Consider the following 14,436-nt stretch of genomic DNA (forward strand, 5'->3'; position numbering starts at 1 on the left):
TAGGCTTTTCCTGTTTGTTTTCTACCCCTAAACTGGTGATAAAACCCTTCAGGACTGACCCATATATCTTTTTGCTTGTATATTTGTGTAAGAAAGTGTGTGTTTTGGAAAGAGAGTGGGGTTTAGAGGGTAAAAGGATGTGGTCTGCTAGCCCCACAGAGCATGGTTACTAAATACTTGTTGATAAATTAAAAAACAATGAAAATTCATTCTCAAAGGAGCTTGACTATATACTGTTTCTTTTCCATAACCTTATTTAGGAATGTGCTAGAAATGTGTTACTGAAACCTTGATGGAAACAAAATTTTTTAGTCTCCACAATTTGTAAAAAACATTTTAAAATAGCCCATTAGTGCCTGAGGGGTTTAGGTTTGTAATACATAATTAGCATTTCCCCCCGCAAGTCTGAAATCACATATTCATGGGAATCCGACATCCCTGTAATCTTACTCTTTTCTTCCTTGCACAAGGAAGGTTGAAATATTAATTGCTGCATCAGCCACTTTAAGATTTAATATATATATTTTTCCCCATTCTAGAGACTACGTACCTCCTATGTGACTTCTGTCTATTCTCACAGCTGTCTGAGAGATAAGCAACTCTATGTCTGTGGAAGTAATCTATAAATCATATTCAAATTCATGTGTCCAAATGATCCTTTCTTTAATCTCTAAAATAACTCTACTGGAGACTTGCTAGTGAACTTCAATTGAAAACATTGTGTTTTCCACCTACTCATATTCCTGTCAAATATGTTAGTGTCAGAAAAAGAATAGAACTGGTGAAATAGGCCTTCAAACTCTGCTGGCTAGAGAGACTTCCTGGGTAGAATAGGGCACCTGGTTCAAATCAGTAAACCTTGGCTTTTGAAAGCAAGCTAGAAAAATGAGGATGAAGTAATTTGGTTGCTGCTAGAAGAGACATCTCTTGTGAATTGTTTTTGTCATGCCATTGCTCTCAAAGAGAAAATGTCTTGATTATAATAATCATTTAATATTCTTAAAATATGCCAAAAAGAGGGTATAGAGGTGAGTTACCATGTGAGTATCAGAAGGTACACATGGCTTACAGTTTGGCTCAGTGGCACTTCAAGTTCTGCATCATCTGAGCCATTCTACCAACCTAACCTTCTCTCCAACCTCTAGTCCTAGTGGGTTGGAGTTATTCCCCTTCCCTGCATATGCCACGTTCTACATATTCACATTTCCATGCCTTTCCTCCTGCCATTTCTCTGTCTGGAATACCTGTATTTATTCTTCCTCCATCTTCAAACCTTTTCTAATGAGCGAGTAATCTCTCTAAGACATTCCTCAAAATCAAAGAACTAAATGATTTCTTACTAAAATTCCAGTTTATTCCTAATAGCCTATCAGCTGGATAGGATATAGAGAAATGTTTATAATTAACATGTATTCAATGCCCACTATATGCCAGACATTAGACTAGGTCATATGTTTGGAACATTATTCAAGTCAACTATCATACCTTGCACAATTTCTAATTTGTAGAAGAAGAAACAGAAGTTATCCACCTAGTAACCGGAAAAAGTATGATTTGAACTCATGTCTATCTGACTGCAAATTCCATGTACTTTTCCCTATACCATGATGTTCATGCCAATAGATTTACAATCTAGTTTCGGTGTGAGATAGAGACAGAGATATATAGAATCATACATCACTATGATCTCAAAGTTGGGAAGATTTTTTGACGTCATATAATTCAGCCCTCTTTTGGATACTGAATATTTTGTAAATCATAAAAATGAAAAAATAATTTATATCAGAAAAGCTTCAGCAACAGGAATTCCATACTTGTCATGTTGGATGAATGGATGTGGGTGAAACTTTAAATTTGTCTCTGTTGAATGCCATATTGACAGCTTTGCCTCTTTCACCAGCCAATTCAGAAAATTTTGTAACTTTATTTGGCCATTCAATATTATCATTTTCCCTCCAAGTTGTATATTTTCCCCAGAGTGCCATAAATATTACCATTCTGCCATTGACAAAAATATTCTTGAAATAGACTCATGAGCATACCACTAGAACTCTCCTAGCTGGTTGACAACAGTGCAATTATTGGCATCCTTTGGGCATCCTTTCTAGATAATCATTTGATTATCTAGATCATCAAAGGTACTTTTGCTCTTAAATTTTTTGGGAAGGAGAGACTTTGTTAAATACTTTGGTGAAACGCAGAGCATTGCATGTATTCTATTTTCCTATTATACCTTTCTAAAATCCCTGCACAGGAAGGAATTAAGCTAGTCTGGTGTGACTTGTCCTTGATGAGCTCAGGTTGGCATCACAGCATCTTTTCATTTCTTTCCAAGTCTGCATAAGCTGCCTATTTGCTAATCGGTTCTAGACTTTGTGTAAAAAATGATACAGATGAGTTATGACATTCAAATTCGTGCAATTTTGAAAAAATAGGACATTGAAAAAACAAGAAACAGTGACTTGGTCACAAATAGTCCATAATAAAGCACAATGTTGATTGACACAGCACTTGTGGGAGAATAGCAGGGCACAGGACAATCAAGAAAGTCTTCATGGAAGAGGTAAACTTTGGAGGATGCCTAGAATTGAGTTAGGAAGTGAGAAGATTACAGAGAATTCCAAATGATGGAAACAGGATGAGCAAAGATAGAAGTTTCAGATATGAATGAGTTTGATGTGTTTGTGGGTCCAAACATTGTTGGTGTGGCTGTAATAGTGAGTACCTGCTGAAAAATATTGTGAATACAGCAGGATAGGCAGGGTGGATCTTGCTCGTGGGATGGCCAGAGAATGCTGGCTTTGAATACCATGATAGAAAAAGAGCATTGAAGGTTTTTGAGCAGAGGAGTGACCAGGCAGAGAGTAGCATGAAAGTGGATGCTGCTAGCAGCTGTGTGCAGGATTGCACCATGTGAAGAAGCTGCTGGAACCCAGGGGGTTTAATTGGAATGGACACAGTGATCCCAGCATGAGGGTGGAAGAGTCTTGCCTTGTCTAGGGATATTGGGACTGAATAAGAATGAATATAAGAGCCACTTCAATGAAAAAGAGGCCAGACTGGATGGTTGACTAACTCTCGGTGATGGAATTTTTGAATGAGGGAATATGAGGAATGAAGGGTAGTGATGAGATCACCTTCATTCTTCACCATGAATATAACTCTTCTTGTCTTGGTGTTTGGGAAGATTCTGTTGTCATAAATAGAAACTCTGTAAGGGGTTGGAGTGGGCACATATACTTTGGTTGCAAAACTGGGTTAATTGGAAATAAAATCCTATACAGAAATGTTACTTTCAGAGGCCTTCTAAATACCCCTCTACCAAAACTTACATTTGGAGGTGAATCCATTGTAAGTATCTCTTTAAATACATATGTAGGAGCAGCAAAATAATCTCCCACCTCAGCTCTTTAGAGGAAATAAGAGGCTCTGTAACTATTGAGGAAAAATACATTCACCTTTAAATTATATTGTTTTAGAGGTTAAAAATATATAATTTCCCAAGGAACACATCACGATTCAGCCTGCTGGGAGGCTATTGCTCAATTACTCTCAGCAGTGGCGAAGGTGCCTACAATCCTTTCAGCTCTGTTTAACTTGGTGGGAACAGAGGTTGTCCAGGCTGCAGGCTGACAGGGCAAATTTGGGCCTAACAGGGTATGTGGTTCTGTCCCTTGGGCCATAGTCCCTCTGCTGATATGCCAGGAGCCTGCCTAATCACAGGTTGCCTGCACAGGTGGCCCTGGCCTCTGTGCCCCAGGCCTGTTAGTTAATTTGTCTGGCTGGCATGTCTCTGAGCAAGTTCGTGTACCAGGCTCCATCCCCAGGGTATGACCAAGTGGAAAGATCCATGTAGTTTCTCTTCTCTGTGAAAAGAAGTTATATCTGAGATTAGCTGATTGAAGGAGCCATGGTGGCTGCTGGGATGACCCTGCCCTTGCAGGTGTGGACTCTGTCACCTTCAAGCTGCAAAGGCCTTGGTGAACAAGATGAGCTGTAGAGTGGCTCAGCAGGCTCCGGGCTTGTGGCCTGAGAATGCATCTTATTAGAGATACAGCTACTTGTTATTGGGCATTGTGAGGGGCTGTGGCCACCTTAAATTTTTGTTACTTTAATAATTTAGGAGGAGGAGCCAAGATGGCCGAATAGGAACAGCTCTGGTCTACAGCTCCCAGCGCAAGCGACGCAGAAGACGGGTGATTTCTGCATTTCCATCTGAGGTACCGTGTTCATCTCACTAGGGAGTGCCAGACAGTGGGCGCAGGTCAGTGGGTGAGTGCACCGTGCACCAGCCGAAGCAGGGGCGAGGCATTGCCTCACTCGGGAAGCCCAAGGGGTCAGGGAGTTCCCTTTCCAGGGGTGACAGACGGCACCTGGAAAATCGGGCCACTCCCACCCGAATACTGTGCTTTTCCGACGGGCTTAGGAAACGGTGCCCCAGGAGAGTATAGCCCGCACCTGGCTCAGAGGGTCCTACGCCCACGGAGTCTCGCTGATTGCTAGCACAGCAGTCTGAGATCAAACAGCAAGTCGGCAGCGAGGCTGGGGGAGGGGTGCCCGCCATTGCCCAGGCTCGCTTAGGTAAACAAAGCAGCCTGGAAGCTTGAACTGGGTGGAGCCTACCACAGCTCAAGGAGGCCTGCCTGCCTCTGTAGGCTCCACCTCTGGGGGCAGGGCACAGACAAACAAAAAGACAGCAGTAACCTCTGCAGACTTAAATGTCCCTGTCTGACAGCTTTGAGGAGAGCAGTGGTTCTCCCAGCACGCAACTGGAGATCTGAGAATGGGCTGACTGCCTCCTCAAGTGGGTCCCTGACCCCTGACCCCCGAGCAGCCTAACTGGGAGGCACCCCCCAGCAGGGGCAGACTGATACCTCACACGGCCGGCCAGGTACTCCAACAGACCTGCAGCTGAGGGTCCTGTCTGTTAGAAGGAAAACTAGCAGAAAGGACATCCACACCAAAAGCCCATCTGTACATCACCATCATCAAAGACCAAAAGTAGATAAAACCACAAAGATGGGGAAAAAACAGAGCAGAAAAACTGAAACTCTAAAAAGCAGAGTACCTCTCCTCCTCCAAAGGAACGCAGTTCCTCACCAGCAACGGAACAAAGCTGGACGGAGAATGACTTTGACGAGCTGAGAGAAGAAGGCTTCAGACGATCAAATTACTCCGAGCTACGGGAGGATATTCAAACCAAAGGCAAAGAAGTTGAAAACTTTGAAAAAAATTTAGAAGAATGTATAACTAGAATAACCAATACAGAGAAGTGCTTAAAGGAGCTGATGGAGATGAAAACCAAGGCTCGAGAACTACGTGAAGAATGCAGAAGCCTCAGGAGCTGATGCAATCAAATGGAAGAAAGGGTATCAGCCCTGGAAGATGAAATGAATGAAATGAAGCGAGAAGGGAAGTTTAGAGAAAAAAGAATAAAAAGAAACGAGCAAAGCCTCCAAGAAATGTGGGACTATGTGAAAAGACCAAATCTACGTCTGATTGGTGTACCTGAAAGTGACGGGGAGAATGGAAACAAGTTGGAAAACACTCTGCAGGATATTATCCAGGAGAACTTCCCCAATCTAGCAAGGCAGGCCAACATTCAGATTCAGGAAATACAGAGAACGCCACAAAGATACTCCTCGAGAAGAGCAACTCCAAGACACATAATTATCAGATTCACCAAAGTTGAAATGAAGGAAAAAATGTTAAGGGCAGCCAGAGAGAAAGGTCGGGTTACCATCAAAGGGAAGCCCATCAGACTAACAGCGGATCTCTCGGCAGAAACCCTACAAGCCAGAAGAGAGTGGGGGCCAATATTCAACATTCTTAAAGAAAAGAATTTTCAACCCAGAATTTCATATCCTGCCAAACTAAGCTTCATAAGTGAAGGAGAAATAAAATACTTTACAGACAAGCAAATGCTGAGAGATTTTGTCACCACCAGGCCTGCCCTAAAAGAGCTCCTGAAGGAAGCACTAAACATGGAAAGGCACAACCGGTACCAGCCACTGCAAAATCATACCGAAATGTAAAGACCATCCAGACTAGGAAGAGACTGCATCAACTAATGAGCAAAATAACCAGCTAACATCATAATGACAGGATCAGATTCACACATAACAATATTAACTTTAAATGTAAATGGACTAAATGCTCCAATTAAAAGACACAGACTGGCAAATTGGATAAAGACTCAAGACCCATCAGTGTGCTGTATTCAGGAAACCCATCTCACGTGCAGAGACACACATAGGCTCAAAATAAAAGGATGGAGGAAGATCTACCAAGCAAATAGAAAATAAAAAAAGGCAGGGGTTGCAATCCTAGTCTCTGATAAAACAGACTTTAAACCAACAAAGATCAAAAGAGACAAAGAAAGCCATTACATAATGGTAAAGGGATTAATTCAACAAGAAGAGCTAACTATCCTAAATATATATGCACCCAATACAGGAGCACCCAGATTCATAAAGCAAGTCCTGACTGACCTACAAAGAGACTTAGACTCCCACACATTAATAATGGGAGACTTTAACACCCCACTGTCAACATTAGAGAGATCAACGACACAGAAAATCAACAAGGATACCCAGGAATTGAACTCAGCTCTGCACCAAGCGGACCTAATAGACATCTACAGAACTCTCCACCCCAAATCAACAGAATATACATTTTTTTCAGCACCACACCACACCTATTCCAAAATTGACCATATACTTGGAAGTAAAGCTCTCCTTAATAAATGTAAAAGAACAGAAATTATAACAAACTTTCTCTCAGATCACAGTGCAATCAAGCTAGAACTCAGGATTAAGAATCTCACTCAAAACCGCTCAACTACGTGGAAACTGAACAACCTGCTCCTGAATGACTACTGGGTACATAACGAAATGAAGGCAGAAATAAAGATGTTCTTTGAAACCAATGAGAACCAAGACACAACATACCAGAATCTCTGGGACGCATTCAAAGCAGTGTTTAGAGGGAAATTTATAGCACTAAATGCCCACAAGAGAAAGCAGGAAAGATCCAAAATTGACACCCTAACATCACAATTAAAAGAACTAGAAAAGCAAGAGCAAACACATTCAAAAGCTAGCAGAAGGCAAGAAATAACTAAAATCAGAGCAGAACTGAAGGAAATAGAGACACAAAAAACCCTTCAAAAAATAAATGAATCCAGGAGCTGGTTTTTTGAAAGGATCAACAAAATTGATAGACCGCTAGCAAGATTAATAAAGAGAAAAAGAGAGAAGATTCAAATAGATGCAATAAAAAATGATAAAGGGGATATCACCACCGATCCCACAGAAATACAAACTACCATCAGAGAATATTACAAACACCTCTACGCAAATAAACTAGAAAATCTAGAAGAAATGGATAAATTCCTCAACACATACACCCTCCCAAGACTAAACCAGGAAGAAGTTGAATCTCTGAATAGACCAATAACAGGATCTGAAATTGTGGCAATAATCAATAGCTTACCAACCAAAAAAAGTCCAGGACCAGATGGGTTCACAGCCGAATTCTACCAGAGGTACAAGGAGGAGCTGGTACCATTCCTTCTGAAACTATTCCAATCAATAGAAAAAGAGGGAATCCTCCCTAACTCATTTTATGAGGCCAGCATCATCCTGATACCAAAGCCTGGCAGAGACACAACAAAAAAAGAGAATTTTAGACCAATATCCTTGATGAACATCGATGCAAAAATCCTCAATAAAATACTGGCAAACAGAATCCAGCAGCACATCAAAAGCTTATCCACCATGATCAAGTGGGCTTCATCCCTGGGATGCAAGGCTGGTTCAATATACGCAAATCAATAAATGTAATCCAGCATATAAACAGAACCAAAGTCAAAAACCACATGATTATCTCAATAGATGCAGAAAAGGCCTTTGACAAAATTCAACAACCCTTCATGCTAAAAACTCTCAATAAATTGGGTATTGATGGGTCATATCTCAAAATAATAAGAGCTATTTATGACAAACCCACAGCCAATATCATACTGAATGGGCAAAAACTGGAAGCATTCCCTTTGAAAACTGGCACAAGACAGGGATGCCCTCTCTCACCACTTCTATTCAACATCGTGTTGGAAGTTCTGGCCAGGGCAATTAGGCAAAGAGAAGGAAATAAAGGGTATTCAATTAGGAAAAGAGGAAGTCAAATTGTCCCTGTTTGCAGATGACATGATAGTATATCTAGAAAACCCCATTGTCTCAGCCCAAAATCTCCTTAAGCTGATAAGCAACTTCAGCAAAGTCTCAGGATACAAAATCAATGTACAAAAATCACAAGCATTCTTATACATCAATAACAGACAAACAGAGAGCCAAATCATGAGTGAACTCCCATTCACAATTGCTTCAAAGAGAATAAAATACCTAGGAATCCAACTTACAAGGGATGTGAAGGACCTCTTCAAGGAGAACTACAAACCACTGCTCAAGGAAATAAAAGAGGATACAAACAAATGGAAGAACATTCCATGCTCATGGGTAGGAAGAATCAATATCATGAAAATGGCCATCCTTCCCAAGATAATTTACAGATTCAATGCCATCCCCATCAAGTTACCAATGACTTTCTTCACAGAATTGGAAAAAACTACTTTAAAGTTCATATGGAACCAAAAAAGAGCCCGCATCGCCAAGTCAATCCTAAGCCAAAAGAACAAAGCTGGAGGCATCACACTACCTGACTTCAAACTATACTACAAGGCTACAGTAACCAAAACAGCATGGTACTGGTACCAAAACAGAGATATAGATCAATGGAACAGAACAGAGCCGTCAGAAATAATGCCACATATCTACAACTATCTGATCTTTGACAAATCTGACAAAAACAAGAAATGGGGAAAGTATTCCCTATTTAATAAATGGTGCTGGGAAAACTGGCTAGCCATATGTAGAAAGCTGAAACTGGATCCCTTCCTTACACCTTATACAAAAATCAATTCAAGATGGACTAAAGACTTAAATGTTAGACCTAAAACCATAAAAACCCTAGAAGAAAACCTAGGCAATACCATTCAGGACATAGGCATGGGCAAGGACTTCATGTCTAAAACACCAAAAGCAATGGCAACAAAAGCCAAAATTGACAAATGGGATCTAATTAAACTAAAGAGCTTCTGCACAGCAAAGGAAACTACCATCAGAGTGAACAGGCAGCCTACAAAATGGGAGACAATTTTTGCAACCTACTCATCTGACAAAGGGCTAATATTCAGAATCTACAATGAACTCCAACAAATTTACAAGAAAAAAACAAACAACCCCATCAAAAAGTGGGCGAAGGACATGAACAGACACTTCTCAAAAGAAGACATTTATGCAGCCAAAAAACACATGAAAAAACGCTCACCATCACTGGCCATCAGAGAAATGCAAATCAAAACCACAATGAGACACCATCTCACACCAGTTAGAATGGCAATCATTAAAAAGTCAGGAAACAACAGGTGCTGGAGAGGATGTGGAGAAATAGGAACACTTTTACACTGTTGGTGGGACTGTAAACTAGTTCAACCATTGTGGAAGTCAGTGTGGCGATTCCTCAGGGATCTAGAACTAGAAATTCCATTTGACCCAGCCATCCCATTACTGGGTATATACCCAAAGGACTATAAATCATGCTGCTATAAAGACACATGCACACGTATGTTTATTGCAGCATTATTCACAATAGCAAAGACTTGGAACCAACCCAAATGTCCAACAATGATAGACTGGATTAAGAAAATGTGGCACATATACACCATGGAATACTATGCAGCCATAAAAAATGATGAGTTCACGTCCTTTGTAGGGACATGGATGAAATTAGAAATCATCATTCTCAGTAAACTATCACAAGAACAAAAAACCAAACACCGCATATTCTCACTCATAGGTGGGAATTGAACAATGAGAACACATGGACACAGGAAGGGGAACATCACACTTCGGGGACTGTTGTGGGGTGGGGGGAGAGGGGAGAAAAAAATAAACAAATAAATAAATAAATTAATTAAAAAAAAAATAATAATTTAGAACCTGATGTTGTCAGAGGCTTCCAGTGGGACACAAGGGGGTCATCCCCTGTTTGCGTGTACACACCAACGTGTAGATCATCAATATAGACAATGTGCTTTTCTGTATTTTTCCTATGTGCACCATGTCTTGATGTTCTGGTAATTTTAAAAAATAGAATTATTGAAACTCACTGAACAGGATTTTAGGGCTATCTTTCTTGCTACTACACTTCTTTAATTTTTTCAATTTGAATGTGACTTGGCATAAGCAGAAGCAGTGCTTGACTTAGGCAGAGGGTGGTGGAGAGAATAATTGGTAGCTTCAAAAAGTAGTAGAGAGAAGAAATCACCCAGTAGTAGAGAGAAAGCAGGGGTGGTGCGGGAGCCTGGGGGGCTCTCATCCCCTCACCTCCTTCCTTTCAGGCCATCCATCCCTCCCACCAGCAAGCCTTGAAAGATTGTTTGTTAAGGCTCTGGAGAAATGAGCAACCAAAACAAATCCACTGCAATCAATTCTAAGGTTGATTCTGGTCTGCAGTTTTAGATTTTGGGAAATGATCACTGGCTCAGGTTAGAGATTATAAACAGGCCCCAATGTCAGTCAAAGCCAGAGCATCAAGAAAGGAAAATGCTAGAATCTTTGACTCATCAAAGAGAATCGGTAGCTTTTCCAGCTCTCCTCTCTCTTTCTCAGCATCTCTGTTGGTAACAAGGAGAGTTTGGAAATTGTTTTTTAGCAAGTGCATTTGAGGGCAGGTTGAAGGGAAGTGACACATTGACAGGTGACTGTGGGAACAAACCTGGAAAATGATGGTTAAAAAAAAGGAGCTGCTGAAAAAGAGGGCCTCCCGAAATCCCTTCAAGGTTTAATTGCAGGTGTGCAGCTGACCCGTGTAAACTGGAAACTTCAAGGGAAGTGGCAGCATATCTTCTTCCCTTTGAAAACACAACAGATCTTAAAACAGCTTAATGATAGAAGCAGCAGCCCCAGCCCCAATTATTTAGGGCTGGCTTTGTTGGTATTGCCTGTGTGCACTCCATCTGCAGTTTGGTTTATGCAGCTCCATCCTCCACCTTTGTGCAGGCTTCCTACATCATCATCACCATCATCATCAACATCATCATCATCATCGTCATCATCTTTGTCATAATAGCAGGTAACATGTAATGATGTTTATGCTGTGCCAGGTGCTATACTCAGGGATTGTTTTTCTCCATGAAGTAAACCTATGGGGCATTTATTGTTATTATTTCCCATTCTATAAAAGGGGGAATCTGAGGCTTATGGTATTAAGTGCTTTGTTCAAGTCACACATCTAGTAAGTGATTGAGTCAGGGTTCAATTCAGGAAGCCTGCCTCCAGAGCCTCTATGCTGTAAATGAACAGATGGGTGGCTGAATGGATGGTTAGATAAGCAAATGAATGGATGATTTTCAGTAGGCTCTCAAGCAGTGTTCTCTTTGCCCTGGCTTACAAATTCACAAAACCCAGGGGACTGGGCTGTGGCATCCCTCTGCAGTCCTCACCAGTGGTAGGCATTTGGTTCCTATTTGGGGTGTGTGTCCCTTGCTCAGATGCTCAGCTTTCCTGGGGCAAGTTGGTGATGCCTCTGGTGAGCCCCATAACAGCCCTCTGTGGTAGCACTGGGCAGGGTATCTCTGAGAATTCCCAGGAAACCCAGGGGAGAGGAGCATCCTCAACCTCATGTACCTTAGGTCTCCTAGTGGTGCTTAATTCAGAGGTACCAGGTCAAGTACCCCTCTCCATGGGTGGGAATAGGGAAGAAGGGGAGGCAAGTTCTCAGTGCATTAGTATTAATTGCTTCCATTTACAAAGAGACTAGTATGTGCCAGGCAGCATGCTAGGTTCTTATGAGCATTGTCTCATTTACTTACTGTAACCCAGTAAAGTACCCACTTTATTACTATTTAATTAATGAGGGAGCTAAGACACAGAGTTAATTAATTAAGATATTAACAACATATAACAGCAGCAAATAAGTTTTGAGCACTTATTATGTTCCATGCTGGGGATTTTTCATACATCCTTTCATGTAATGCTACCAGTGACCCTCTGACATCCATTTGGTTATTTCTTCCAATTTTACAGGGAGGCTAACTTGCTCCACGTTGTTTAGTGTGTACACTGAATGTGTGTTCATTGCACACACACAAAATGACTTAAGATGTGGCACCTGCCCTCTTGGAGCTCACAATTCAGTTGGGGAGAGGAAACTCTTATATGGAATAATTCAGGCTGTGTTTACAGATGGGTGTAAGAGTGAGCCGAGGCCCAGGGTGGCTTCAAGGAAATATTTCTCTCTAGGAGAAGGAACGGGGAGGAACCTATGGAGATTGTTAGTGAAATACCTCATTTCAATTATGTTGGAGGGGTTGCAGCAAGACATAGGGCATCACAGTTGGAGGTCGTCAACATTTTAAGACATTTCCCTTCTGAGGGGGGCAGTTGTATACACCAGTCTAGAATGGCTGAGGTTGGCTATCTTCCTAAGAAAAGAGCTGGTGGGATGGTCCTTAGATATATCACTTAATGAACATTAAATATGTTCACAGTGAATTAAGAAGAGCAGTGTGTGTTCTCAGGTGTGTTGAGAATTCACTCTTCACTCACCTTTCTAGTTGGGATAAATCGTTCATGGGGCTTTGGCTACAACCTGAAGAACTCACTTCTAGGATTCTCTGGGTGTGGAGTTAATGTCGTCCAGACACCTATTTCTGCCTTATTTGAAGACACTGGGATCTGAATGAGGCAAAGCACTCTTCAGAGAGGGGATTTTTACCATTGTACATCTGTTTCCACTGCCTGCAGTGGTCAAATCTCCCCATTCCCTACCAAGCCAGAGGGGTCATGGAGCTCTGGGTTCAGATATAGTACCCTGGGAAATAGCCCACCCACATGTGGATGTGATAAGAGAGGCAGCATCTGGGGCAGAAACTGAAATCCAGGTTTGGAAATCATCCAATGGGTCACTCACCTGAAGGGTCTGCCAAGAGAAGTTGAATTCACAGTGAAAACAGGAGCAATGGGAAGAAAGTGAAGCATTAGAGCAGGATATTAGAGATGGACATGGAGGACTTCCTGGATTCAGAGAAGGCGGCTGCAGGGATTTTCTAAGGCTCATTTGGCCTTGGGTTTGGACAAGGAGAGATCATAGGACATCAATTTTTCCTAGAATAAAATGTCCCCTAAAGCCTTCACTCACTTGGAGAACTCTTAACGCATATTTTTCTCTCTCATCCACTTTGAGCAATTCGGTTTTGGGACAATGCAGTCTTATTTGCTGTACTTTCATCCAGCGCAAGCATGTTTATTGAGCCAATTATAAATTTAAAAATACAGTTATTTTGTTCTGCCCACTTTTGCTGTGAACCTAAAACTACTTTAAAAAATAGTCTATTTTTCAAAAAGATTATTTAAAAAATGAGATTAGTTCGAATATCAGCTCTTACAAGCTCAGAGTGCATGGGCAAAATCACATTTTGGAGCCTGGAAAGCTGAGTGGACCCACTGAGTCCCCTTAGGTCCTGGCCCCCGTTAAGTCCAGCTGATGTCATCAGTCTCACTCTTCAACATCCCCGTTCTTTAAATTCAATGGGATTTGAGGCTGCTTCTGTCTCCTCCGCCAGTGGAATGTGCAGATGGCGCTGGCAGCTGCTCAAGTTGGTGCTCCTCCTCAATGCTTCTTGTTCCTCTGCTGGTGGACACTGCCCGTTGGGCCTCGTGCTGGCAGAGGCTGGAGAGCCTAGGAGGAGGGCAGCTGGGGAATCTGACTTTTATGGCTGTAATGAAAACTCCCCTGGGTGGCCTGGAGGAAGTGTTCTGACCCTCTCTGAATCACCCGCACTGAGATGGCCCTGGCACTTCTGACTCCACAGAAAAGCTTGAAGGTCCAATTTCCATCTTCAGGAGGGAAACATCTCCTGCTTCTGCCTTCAGACAGCCTTTCTTTGTGCTTCTTTGTGAGCCATTTCTGAGAACCGCCTGCATTCTGTTGCTGGTGGTGAATTGATTGAGAAGATCCTTTGTTGATAGTCCAGCTTCAAAAGCATGCAGGCTGCTGTTTGTCTTCTTTCTTCCTTCCAATGGAGGATATGCTCCTACAGAGGAGTGGGGAAAAACAAAAGTGCCCTTTTTATTGACTTATAAACTCACTAAGCTTTTTGTAAAGGGGCCATAGTATCACTATTTTTTGGGTAAGTTGTATGATTTCCACATGTTTTAATTCTGTTAAATGGGGAGGGGGTAAATCGAACCATTTTGTCTGTGAAGAGTAAATTATGTTGTCAATGTTTATAGTTTTCTTTTGTTCAGATATTTATTTAATTGCATTTCAGCAAACATTCATTGAGTGCTTAATATGCGTTAAATGGAGACAAAA

At 41.6% G+C, this 14,436-nt stretch overlaps 1 long non-coding RNA gene across 1 annotated transcript in view; it reads right to left on the minus strand.

Moving 5' to 3' along the window:
- Positions 1-14,149, minus strand: part of LOC129047976 (uncharacterized) — a 33,018-nt gene extending 18,869 nt beyond the window's left edge. Inside the window, exon 1 of the long non-coding RNA XR_008509925.2 lies at positions 13,033-14,149. This is a non-coding gene — a long non-coding RNA (uncharacterized LOC129047976). The remainder of the gene's footprint in view (positions 1-13,032) is intronic.
- Positions 14,150-14,436: the final 287 nt, after the last annotated feature.

Source organism: Pongo abelii, chromosome 13 (assembly GCF_028885655.2).
Source record: "Pongo abelii isolate AG06213 chromosome 13, NHGRI_mPonAbe1-v2.0_pri, whole genome shotgun sequence".
Lineage (NCBI taxonomy): Eukaryota > Metazoa > Chordata > Mammalia > Primates > Hominidae > Pongo > Pongo abelii.